This window comes from Furipterus horrens, unplaced genomic scaffold (genome assembly GCF_987537825.1).
Source record: "Furipterus horrens unplaced genomic scaffold, mFurHor1.1.pri manual_scaffold_15, whole genome shotgun sequence".
NCBI lineage: Eukaryota > Metazoa > Chordata > Mammalia > Chiroptera > Furipteridae > Furipterus > Furipterus horrens.
In genome coordinates this window covers 17,206,729-17,218,612 of record NW_028327185.1, presented here as the reverse complement: position 1 = coordinate 17,218,612, position 11,884 = coordinate 17,206,729, and positions in this window count along the sequence as shown.

Genomic DNA, 11,884 nt, shown 5'->3' with positions numbered 1-11,884 from the left:
GAACTGGAGTTCAGGGCTTGCCGAGGAAGAAGGGACTCTAACAGACACCTAAGGCTTCCAGGCAGAATCCCAAAGGAATACTTCCTAGTAGCAAAAGAGAATGGGAAACTCATCAGCTCTCTACAAAAGACCAAAACCCAGCTTTATATCAGCTCATTTCTGGACTTGATCAAGGTGACCTGCCCTATTTTAACTGCATGCCAGAGGGCAAAACAAAATCCTCTTTGGAGGATGAAAACATCAGCTAGAGTCTTTAAACATCTCTATATTTGTTCATACACAATGAGATACAATAACTGAAATTATGAACTCAATCGATTCATTTAAATGCAGAACAGATATTCCAAGCAGAGGAACACCAGGGAACAGAAGGAAGGCCAACAGAATTGTATCTGGATTGCAGCACAGGGAATAAAACAATAAGTTAAAAATACAGAAATGAGCACAAGAGGAACAGAGGCCGTGTGGAAATACCTAACAAAGATGTAATTAGGGAGCCAAAAGGAATGAGGAGAGAAAATGGGGTTCAAGCAAAACTGATAAAATACATGAATCTACAGATCCAGAAAACCCTATGACCCTCAAACAGGTTTAATACCAAAAAAAAAAAAAAAAAAAATCTAGGTACATTGTAGTGAGGTTGCTGAAAACCAAAGAGAAAGAGCTGTCTTTAAGGCAGCTGGAGGGAAAAGTCAAAATGCCTTCCCAAAGCAACAATGAGACTCGAGTTAGTATTTAACCAAAAACAATGGAAGGCCAGAAGACAACTGAGTGGCAACAGAAGAGAGTGACAGTAACTGTCAGCTTGGAACTCTATATTCGGTGAAAATACTCTTCAAAAATGAAAGTGAAATAGAGATGTTTTCATAACGACCAAGGGGTCAGTCCGCCAAGAAGACAATGGCAACTCACCAGCAGGCCTAAAACATAAAGGGCAGAGTTCAGAGTCGAACAGCCTGGAGGTGGTCAGTTACCCTTCCTAGGCTATGTAGGTGCCCCTGCACAGCAAGACCCTGAAAGACAAAGATGTTCATGTTCATCACTGTGTTCCCAGAGGACGGTGGGAAGCCAGGACCAAAGAACAGAGAAACACAATTACATTACGCATTTAGAACTATAACCCAGAGTTACAGCCAGCGAAACGGAGCCACACGGGGATTAAGCTCTGAAAATACATTTGCTAACACTTTTCAGAGGAGACCAGGCCCTTCAGAGATGTTAATAGACACAGACTGAATCTTTGCTCTCTAAGGCTATATTCTCTCCCAAGCTAGTACATTCTTTATTTTGAATGCAATTAAAGTCTGAAATGATCCAAAAGGGGAACATATAAAGGGAAAAAAAAATGAGTGGTCTGTTGCTGAGAACCCGGAGTTGGTTTTATAAACGCTAAAAACACGCAAAACAAACAAAACAGAAGAACACACTGATGGAAACTGGATGGCTCTGGCCTACACTGTACACCTGAGGTGTAGTTGGTCCTGGGGGTGAGCTGGTAGGGGCCCTGATAAAGTGAGGAAGAGTCAGCTGCTATAGCAAAGGGCCACCTTCGCCTGTCCAGGTTGCATGCAGATGCCGCACCTGCCAGCATTTCCTGCAGAGCGGGCAGAGGCCACATGGACTGGCACACAAGCGGCTGCCAAGGGAACGGAACCAGAGTGCACTCTTCCAGGACATTTCCTTGGTGCTCATGACACAAGAGAGAGAGAAACCGAACCTTGTCGCTTCTCAGTTTCCCAGGATTCTGCCAGCCTGGGGCCGGCAGGGATGCAATTTCTCTCAGAAGTCTGGCTCCAAGTTAGCAATACCCAGCACCTCTGCTTTTTCGCTGCATCCAGGCCTCATGCCAGACTCATGCTGGACAACCGGGTGTTATGAGACACTTCTGCAGAGTGGATGGTGAGGACGGAACTCTGAGCCATCAAGGTACTTAGCGCTCCAGTTCCTCCACGAACCGCCTTGTCCAACCTCGGGCCAGCATCTGAGCTCAGCTGCCCTGTCTGCCTCCCAGGCACGCGATACAACTTCACGGCTTAGCAACAGTAACATCCCCTGACTCCCCTGGGGTAAGGGCTCTAGATACAAGGTGGGACCTTAAGCATCCTGTGGGAAGAGAGACCAAATGCCTGCCACCCCTCAACATACTCCCAGTGCGATGCAAGAGAGAAGAAAAGCAGCCTTCGCCCAGCAAACCGGGGCCACGTCTCAGAGAGTGCGACTCTGGGGGAAGCTCCCGCACGTGCTGTGAATTCAGGGGCTTCTGGTAACTGGCGCAGAATGTCACCAGGATAATCTCCCTACTTCCTTTGCAGGAGTGCTATGCAGATTAAATAAAAGTCACGCTTGTAAAAGACTCAGCGCACGGCCTGACACTGATAAAGTGTCCTATAGATGTCTTGGTACTATTATCATGGAACGAACTTTTAAGGTTTCCTATTAGGCCCCAGTCAAACCCTCTGCCCCACTGGCCACACACAAGGCCATTTAAAGCTAGAGCAGACACGTGGGCCCCTGCTTCGTGGTCCCTCGTGGATGCCTCGGTGTGGCACCTGTCTCCTACCCCAGGGCCCTGCACAGGGACATACGAGGTCGGTGCTGGGTCTGCTGGGCACGGAGGCCGGGCCTCCACATGCCTGAGCCCCGCTGAGCGGTGGACAGACAAGAAAGGCAGTTGTGTGTGTTTATAACACATCACATTCATAAGAAAAATGGAAAGTGAAAACAAAGCCAAGGGCCCCCGGAAATGAGAACCCCCCTCACTGCACCCACTAACTGTGGAGCAGAGAGACTCCCCTCCGAACAGAGTTTCTGGTTTCCCCAGGTTCTGCTCCCCTAAAAACAAGACTTGGAGTCCCATAATAACCGCCTTCAGCCCAGCTTCACTCCAAGGGGCTGCGTTTATGCTGAAAACTTTGTCTTGGCTTCAACAATGTTTACGCTTCCCCAGGAACAATGAGCAGTTTGGGTTCTGTTTTTCCCTGCAACCCTTAATCCTGACCGGCCGCTCTTCTACAACCACTGACATCAACGCTGACACTCAGCGAGACTAAACAGCACAGCCCATGGCTTCCATGCCCGGCCTCTTGCTGAAATGTTGTAAAAAAATGACAGAATTAAGTAAATAATGGCCCCTCAAGAGCTCTGATCTCTGTTTGGGCTACGTGAGAGCCAGACATTTTTAAAAAGTGGTCCAACAGAGTCCTTCAGTGATTCTTCTGAACGAAACAAAACCTTACAACTATAATTTATAAACGGAGCAAAAACGGCATGTCCTTGATTTAGAGCTCGCCAGATAAACCCATTAGGTGTGTGATTTGAACAAACCTCTCCTAGAGGCTCTCTCGTGGAGACGCGATCGAAGCAGCCCTGTTGTCAGGAGCAATATTTCAGCTTCAGACACAAAAATGTTCCAGAGCCCTTCATTTTTAATTTAGTGATGAAAGGGAAGGTAGCAACGCAGGGAGAAACTTTCTAATAATTTAACTGTTGAAACCTGAATAAAATCTGTTCTTTTACCAGGCAGCTCTCATTTTGAAGGCGATAAATAAATAAATGAAAAGGAATGGTACTTGGCTGATGGGGGAAAGAAGAAAACAAGATCATGTTTTTCCTGCAAAGGTTTATTTGATTTTACTTACACAAACAATTTGAAAGTAAACCATCTCAAGCTCTCCCCAGCTGACAGAATAATATTCCATAAACTTCCCAGGTTCCACTCAATCTTTTTACTTCGCTTTCCTGTCAAAGACACTTCCAGGCAAAACAAAACAAAACAGAACAAAACAAAACCCAACCCACCAAGCCTTCTGAATTGGATTCTGCAGGTGTTTCTCCCCTGGGGTCTGGGACCCACATGAAATCGTGGGTGACCACCGGTGCGAGGATGGGTCCCACACGCTGGCCTTGGCTTTAAAGTCCCGGCTGAAGACCCCAGGGCTGCATCACCCAGAGCTCAGTCCTCGGGCCTCTTGTCATTCTGTCTCCTGCCTTGGGGGCGATGTCCAAACTCATGGGGTTAAATACCACCTGTATACTGGCCATTCCCAAATTTATATCTCTACCAAGGTCTTTCTCCTCAACACCAGACCCATACCAATCACCTATTAAACAGGTGCGCCTACCTTAGGTGCTTAAGGCATCCTGGGCTTAGCGTGTCCGAATTTTAACTCCTGATGTGCCCCCTACACCTGCTCCACTCCCAGCCTGCCCGTCTCACACACAGTGACGCCATCGCCTCCCGTGTTCCAGACACAGACCCCGGAGCCACCAGCATATCCTGCTGGCCCCACCTTCAGAGTGGCTCCAGACCTGCCCACTACCTCCTGCCAGGTCAACAACAACAGCTTCCCAAGGTGGAAGGGAGAAGAAATGGAGTCTGAAAAGCACCTTCAAAATTCCCGTGGGCTTATCTGCTTTCAGCCTTGATAATTTTTTTGAAACTTCAAATAACATTAAAGGAGGTAGAAAAGCATTTCTTTTCCATTGAGAAGCTGTCCTTTCAAGAATGGGACGGGCCACCATCTTTTTCATTTCTAAGGGACTCAAGCATTTTATGCATGTCACACCCACTGTGACATGGCAGGCGTTTCTGTGCTTCCTGCTTCATGTAAATATTTTTTCTTGGCAAAATTTTTTTATACACTTAAAAAGGTAAATAAAACATAGCCCCCAAATGTACTATCTGTTCTGCTTTGCTCTCTCAAGGCTCAGAAGCCCGGCTCCTTGCATGTGTCCCGGACTGACGGCAAGGGTTGACTGTCACTGCATTGCCTTCCAGTCCTGGGAGGACACACACGCCATGTGTGACCTGTGGTTCACCTTGGAGTTCATAGGCTCCCTACTGCTTGAACGTCACCTCTCATTCTCCTTTACTCTTTTATCACTCTCAGTGTTGTTAATGATTGCTGGGCACTGTGCTTTAAAGTGACTCACTCCCTCAGCAAAGGGTTATTGACTGTGCCGAGTGCCACGAGTTACCCTGGATGTCACGACTCACCACTCCAATGAGTAAAGGAGGATGAACATGTAAGTAAGGAAAACACACGGTGTGTAGATGGCGATAAGACTTGTGGAGAAAAACCAATCAAGGAAGAGAGAGAGGGAATGCTGGGAGGGGCCGGGGGCCTGCCCTCCACGCAGTCAAGGGGGGCTTCGCAAGGTGGCTGCTGAACCAGGTCTTGGGGGAGGGACCAGCCCTTGGGAACATCGTGCTCAACCCTCACAGTGACCTGTGGAGTCACGATCACCACCTCACGAACGATAAAGGCCATCGGATTAAGAACTGCAGAGTTTGGGATTCCTTCACAAGTGAAGACTGGGTTCTGCTGGGCAAGTATTTCCACGGGTCTACACGAAGGGGAACACTGCAGAGACCAAAAAACAGGGTATCCACATAGGAAGGTCAATGGCTTTAAAAGCTCTTCAGTAGAGAGCTGGGGGGCAGGGGAAGTTCAAAACAGGCAACCTGATCTCTTGATCTAAAACTTACACCCTGAGGAAAGTACATTGGTTCCGTTCCAGGCATCCAACTGACTCTGGGAACTTTAATTTAGCCCAAATCCTTCAACCGTGGAAGGCATCCCAGCTGCTCCTTTAACACATGCAAATGAATGTGACAGTAGCTGGCACTAAAATTAAACCCACCTAAAACGCATCCCACCATGGGATGAATATTCAAACATCTGTTTGGACAAACTTCTATTTCAAAAACTGGTAAAAATATCTACACAGTTTTGGGAAGTTTTAAGGGACTTGCAACGGAGGCAGAGCCCCAGCCCCCACGCTGATGAGCCACAGATAGGACAGTTTCTCTCAGGTCTCAGGAAAAGTCTGGAGAGGACAAGCCATACAGGGAAACCAGCCCTTTCCACCAACCGAACAGTGAAATGAAACTCATACCATCTCATGAACGTATAACTCCAAGCAGGCGAGTCCCCTCACCGAGGAAGATTTCTGAGCTAGATTCTGCTAGAACTTCCGCCACTCTCCTGAGTTTTGGCCAAGCCCCTCTTCAAAGCCACACTAACCCTTTCTGGTCTTAGAGCAGTTGTTCCTAATCACCGGGCAAGTTACTGGCAACTGCAGGAGCCTCAGCTCCCTCTCTGTGCAGTGAGGACAACCTTGGTGTCCAGCAGCACACGAGGACAGTGTGAGCCGCCCCGAGGAGCACTTGGCATACATCAGGTGCAAAGTGCCCTGGGGAGGAACGGTGGTGGGGATGCCGTGCCTGGGACCCTGTCCCCAGATATGCAGGCATGTACGAACCTGCAATCGCTCACACAGCTAAAGGGCTTTCAGAGAGTCCCAAGGGCCCCGCCTTGGCTCCCTGGGGTCTGTGGATTCCAGGTCAGCAGCCTCCACTTTAGATGAACATTCAACTGTGCTGACTGTAACCAGGAGTGCAAGATGGAGTTAAGCCGCCTTTAAGAAAAATGAATGGGTTACAGGAAACTTTAAACAAACGCAATCTTCTGAACCAGACTTAGAAAAATAATGAGTTCCTAATAGTATGTATGATATATGTTCACATTTCCATCTTATGTTTCTTACATTAAAGATATCACACACACACGCTCACTCACTCTTACTTCCCTGTTCTGAAAGAACTGTAAGTCTACATGCTTGTGAGCTGCTATGGGGAAACGGCTGGCCAGGACCCGAAGGAAGCTGTTACGGAAGGAACCTGGCAGTTAACTGGCACCTACAGTGTTAGGGAAGGGCCATGAAAGTAAGCTATTAACTTATAAACCAAAGCCCATCTTTAACATGTGTTCACAGAGGCAGCTGACCCTTGAAGGACACTGGTTTGAACTGTGCGGATCCACTTCTATGCGGGTTTTTTTTCCTTTTCAATAAATACCTGTGCTGCTTTTGAGTCCGTGGATGCAGAGGGCTGACTGTGTACACTGACCTATGACATTTCCTACAGGGGACTTGAGCATTGGCGGATGCTGGTATCCACGGGGGTTCTGGAACCAATCTCTGTTGGAGACTGGGGGGCGATTTTAAGGTTTGGGGGAATCGAAAAGTTGTATGTAGATTTTTGCCTGGGCATGGTTCAAGGGTCAACTGTAATTTAGTTGGCTTTTTGTCTCTCTTCATCTTATCTACCTGTCAAACCCTGGACCACGCACCCAGAGAAACAGACCCCTGGCTGGTGCTCTGAAGCCTCGGCTGCCGGTCAGGGACGCGTCGCTGTCCTTCTCCCTGGGTGCCTCCAGTGCAGGCCTCCCCACTGCCGGGGGCCTCCCCTGACCCTCTCACTCCTAATTTGGAGCAGACTGCCCAGGACCCAGGGTGCTGTATGCCTTCGCTTTCTGTCACCCCCCACCAGCTGCAGCAGATGATATTTTTGTGACTGAAAATGCAGGACCCAAGCACAGCGTCTGAGTCAGAGCCGATGTGACCCGTGCTCCGTTACGTGATGGATGGGTGTCTCTAACAGTGACCTGTGAGCAGGAAGGCCTGCTGAGCACCCAGGGCCACGACTGCCCTCCACATGTGGCTCCTCGTCTGAAACAAAACTAACCCACTAAGGGCCCCAGGTGAACTGCCTCCCAGTCCAAGATCCTGAGCAGCAAGACTTAAAGGGACCGGGGAGACCCTACCAGGACAGAATGACTGGAGACCCGAGCTGAGCCGGAGAGACCCCGGTGCCCTCCACCCGCAGGTCCCTGGAGAATCCAAAGACGGATGCGGACAAGAGCCTTTGCCCGAGCACACAGGCTGGTGAGCCGTCAGCGTCCCTCCTGCCCCGGCCACCTGCTCAACCCCGCACCTGCCCTGCCGGACTGCTCCTCCTCCTGCTCGTCCCTACGCACTTTTCCGACTTGAGCTGTCCCGATAAGCAAGAATACACATTTTCTCCCTTCCAATAAGGCCGTGAAGAATGGAAAATTAGGCTTTTTTGGTGAGTGGGCTTTAAAAATAACAAGCTATTGATCAGTGAACATGCTGGTTCTCATGCTCCGGCCAGCAACCCAGTCTTTGGCTACGCACGGGCATCTGAAAGACCAGAACCCGGTGCCACGGGGCTCTTTACTCCTGTGTGTGAAGTCCCATCACCATGCTCCTCAGAGATTTCCCTGGTTTTCCCCCCGGAAAGATACGACACATGTTCAGTTCCAGAGTAACAGACCAACGTTAGTGTCACAGTGAACGCTACTTCCTGGGCTGAGGGCGAGCAGCCCCAGGTCGACACCCAGCTGAGCACTTACTGGTCGTGTCTGGTGTCAGGTATGGCTCTGTCCATCCGCAGCTTATCACTTTCCACTTGGTTGAATTTGTTGCGGGCGTAGGGGTCCTGCCCGGAGCGGACCATGGTCCCTCCAACGTAAGCTTCCTGGTTGAAGTCCCGCCATCGCACTTTACCTGCAAGGAGCAGAGCAGAGGGTGTGGGACACAGGAGAGAGACCAGAGTGCCGGACACACACACTCCAGTAACAGTGTCACGTCGTGAGCTGGCACCCAGGGCTGCCGGCTTGGACGAGTTTAACCAACACATTAGCTGAAAATAGCCCGAGCAGGCAGTGTCGTGCCTACAAACTGGAAGATCGAATGCTCAGTTTGTAACATGAAAGATAAAGACGTGGACCACAAGTGTTTGTCCAGTAAACAAAGTCCTCCACCTATCAAAGTACCCAGGAGTCTGGTACCGCTTATACTTTGTATAAAAGGAGATTATTATCTACTTCTGCCACCTTTTCAGGAAACATGGTAATGCCAAAAGCATTTCAGATGTGATGAAAAAGATAATGTACAAATTAAATAGCAGGTATCCTGTCACATAACACCAGGTAGCACAAAATAATGTTTAAGCAAAAAATTACACTCTCAAACAACAGGATATCCAAACGCCCCTTGGTGAGACCTGCCCCGGGGGTACACTTCTTGCAGCTGTTACCATGTCTGTCCCCATGAGGAGGTGAGTGAAGCCATTCCTGGCACACATACATCTGAGCACACACATTCTGGCACATACACATCCTGGCACAGACGTCTGAACACACACACATCCAAGCAGACACACATCCTGGCACATGCATCAGAGGATACACGCATCCTGGCACACACACGTTCTGGCACAGACATCCGAGAACACACACATCTAACCACACACACATCCTGGCACACATACATCCTGGCACATATGCATGCAAGCACATATGCATCTGAGCACACACGGATCAAGCACACACACATCCGAGCACACATGCATCTGAGCACGCTCGTCATGTTCTCTTCCGGAGTCTGGAGTCAAGGGGGCCTGGCCCATTCATGCCTACATTGGTCATGACTCAGTTGATCAGATTAGCTATTGCGGCTCCAGAATGCCACACACAAGGTTCTCTGAGACCCCAACACTGGACGAGGAAGTTTTTGCTAGGATCTGGGGTGGGAGCAGTATTGGCGGTCGGCTGGGACCTACAGGAGAGGGCTGCTGGTGGGGTGAGGCTGGACAAACCCGGTGTTGTAAAGACAGAGCCAGAGAAACGAGGGAAGGCGCCGAGGCCCAAACAGAAGGGAAGAGCGGGAGGGAAGACAGACTAAGCCAAAGGGGAAAGCCAGGGCTTGGTGTCCGCCCAGGGTTTAAATCCTTGTTTACCAGTTGCTGCCTATGTGACCTTGGGCAAGTTACGCAGTCTTTGAAATTACATGTCCTAAAAATAAGTAAATAAGTAAATAAAGCAAGCAAGCAAGCAAAGAAAGGGTTTTTGTGAGGATTTAATGGCCTACTATGTATTGGTTCTATAGCTACAGCAAACTCAAACCAAACTGAAAGAAAGGGCAGTAGGGGGAGGAAAAGCAATAACCACAGCCTTGTCCCCAAGTGGTCTTAGGTGCTGTGAAGACCATAAGGCGTTAAGGGGTATGCAGTCCTGGGGTTGCTGCTTTGTATGGGGTGGTCTGGTAGGGCTTGTCTCATAGGGGGACTTTGAGCAAACACCTGAATAAGGAGAGGGAGCGGCCAGGTAGCCGGCTGGGAAGAGCACACGGCATTACATGGGAACTGCAGTGCAAAGGCCCTGGGGCAGCAGGGAGCTCACTGTTCAGGAACCAGCCCAAAAGCCTTTTAACTCAGAAGAGTGTGTGATGTGCTGGTCAGAGATGCGAAGGCAGGGCCCCCGACAGCGGCTGGGAATAGGCAAATGTGGGGCAGTAGCTCGTGTGCAGCACGTCAAGTGTTGGGTGCACGGCCCTAGCATGTGCACCTACATACGTGCTTCCCCAGAGTGGTCCTTCTGCACACAAGCAAAAGAACATCATGCTCCCTTCTCCAGGGCAGAGGTGAGGAAACAGATTCAGTTACACGTGACCTGCTCAAGACTGCAGCGGAGATTTTCTATCCAGAAGCCCATCTGCTTCTTGTTACAACTGTCCCACCAGGTCACCGCCCCCATCTCATCACAGCTGGTCACCGTGGAAATGACGCTTGGGCCACAGAGGTCTAGCCACTTAAATGAAACAGTGGTTCCAAACCCCACGAGCTCCGTGGCCAGAGGACGAGCCTATGCCCTCGACAAATGTCTGGCTATAGGAGCCAGTGGAGCATCAGCATTTTCTTCCACCTCAAATAAAATGTTTCCAAAAACAGTTTTTGGAAACATGTTTTTCCTGCTAAGGCAACAGTAGAAATACTTCTTGATCCTGCACTCACCCCACCTTTCTGCCTTCACCCCCATACCATGTCAGGGACAGAGAAGGAAAAACCACCCACCCGTGCTCCAGCGCACGCGGCCCCTCCTCCTCGCCAGGGGAGCTGGGCCTCTCAGCCCCTCGCGGACTAACACAAAGCAGGAGCTTCAGCAAAAAGCTGTACCAGCCGCGCCGACCACAGAATCCGAGTGAGCTGCTTCCAACTAACTTGTTTAAGGGCCTAAGCACTCTTCACTGCAACCAGGGAAAAACCCAGGACTATGGAACCCCTTCCACAGCCAGAGGAAAGACTGCCACTCAAGAGACATTTCGCCTGCATTCTGCATACGCCCAGCTTGCCTCTCCCTGGAGAACCAGGGCAGGAAGAAGAGGGTTCCGTCTCAGCTGGTGGGTCTGCGTGCGGGAGGCCCGGGAGGAAGAGTAACCACAGGGCCTCTGCTGAGCTCGGGGAGCCTTAAAGCCCCTCCCACCTGCCTACGCCTGGTGCTCCCTCTCCCCAACCCCTTCCTGGACTCAGACATGAGAACAGCAGAGCGTTCCACGGATGCCCCGTGTCAATCAGCTGTGGGGCGGGGAGTGTCCCTGACCTGGCCCCAAGCCACAGGTGCAGACAGGTGTAGACTACAGGCTAGGCATCGCGTTGGCTCCTGCAGGTACAATAAGCAAAGCGGACCAGATGCGCGCCCTGTGGAGGTCCTGTGCTAGAATGGCGGGGGCGGGGGTGGGGACAGGCAATAACATAATGACCACAGTAATAAACGTATCATTAAAAAGTGAGCTGAATGCTCTGATGGTGAGAAGTGTGGAACCACGGAAGCATCTGACACGTGAACCCAATCTCGATGGGGGCAGGGGAATCGAGGAGGGCTTCCTGGGGGAAGGCATATTTGAGCTGAGTTCTGAACAAGGAGCAGGAGAAGCCCTTTGTGACTTTGCAGGAATGCCATCTTTCTTCACCCTGTAAAGACCGACTGAGAGGTGCCCCCCACCCAGTGATCCTTCCCTCTGACACAGGACTGTCTTCAACAGGATTCTTGTGGGCCCTGCTTCGCCTTGTGAATATTTTCCCAAGGCACAAAACCATTTACTGGAGACAGGTTATAAATGGTTTTTCTTCATAAAAGCTTAGCAGTATGTTAGAGAACAGCAGGGACTTTCACACACATTTGACTATGACATACATTTTCTATCACAATCCCAGATGTTACAATGCAAACATACACGCACA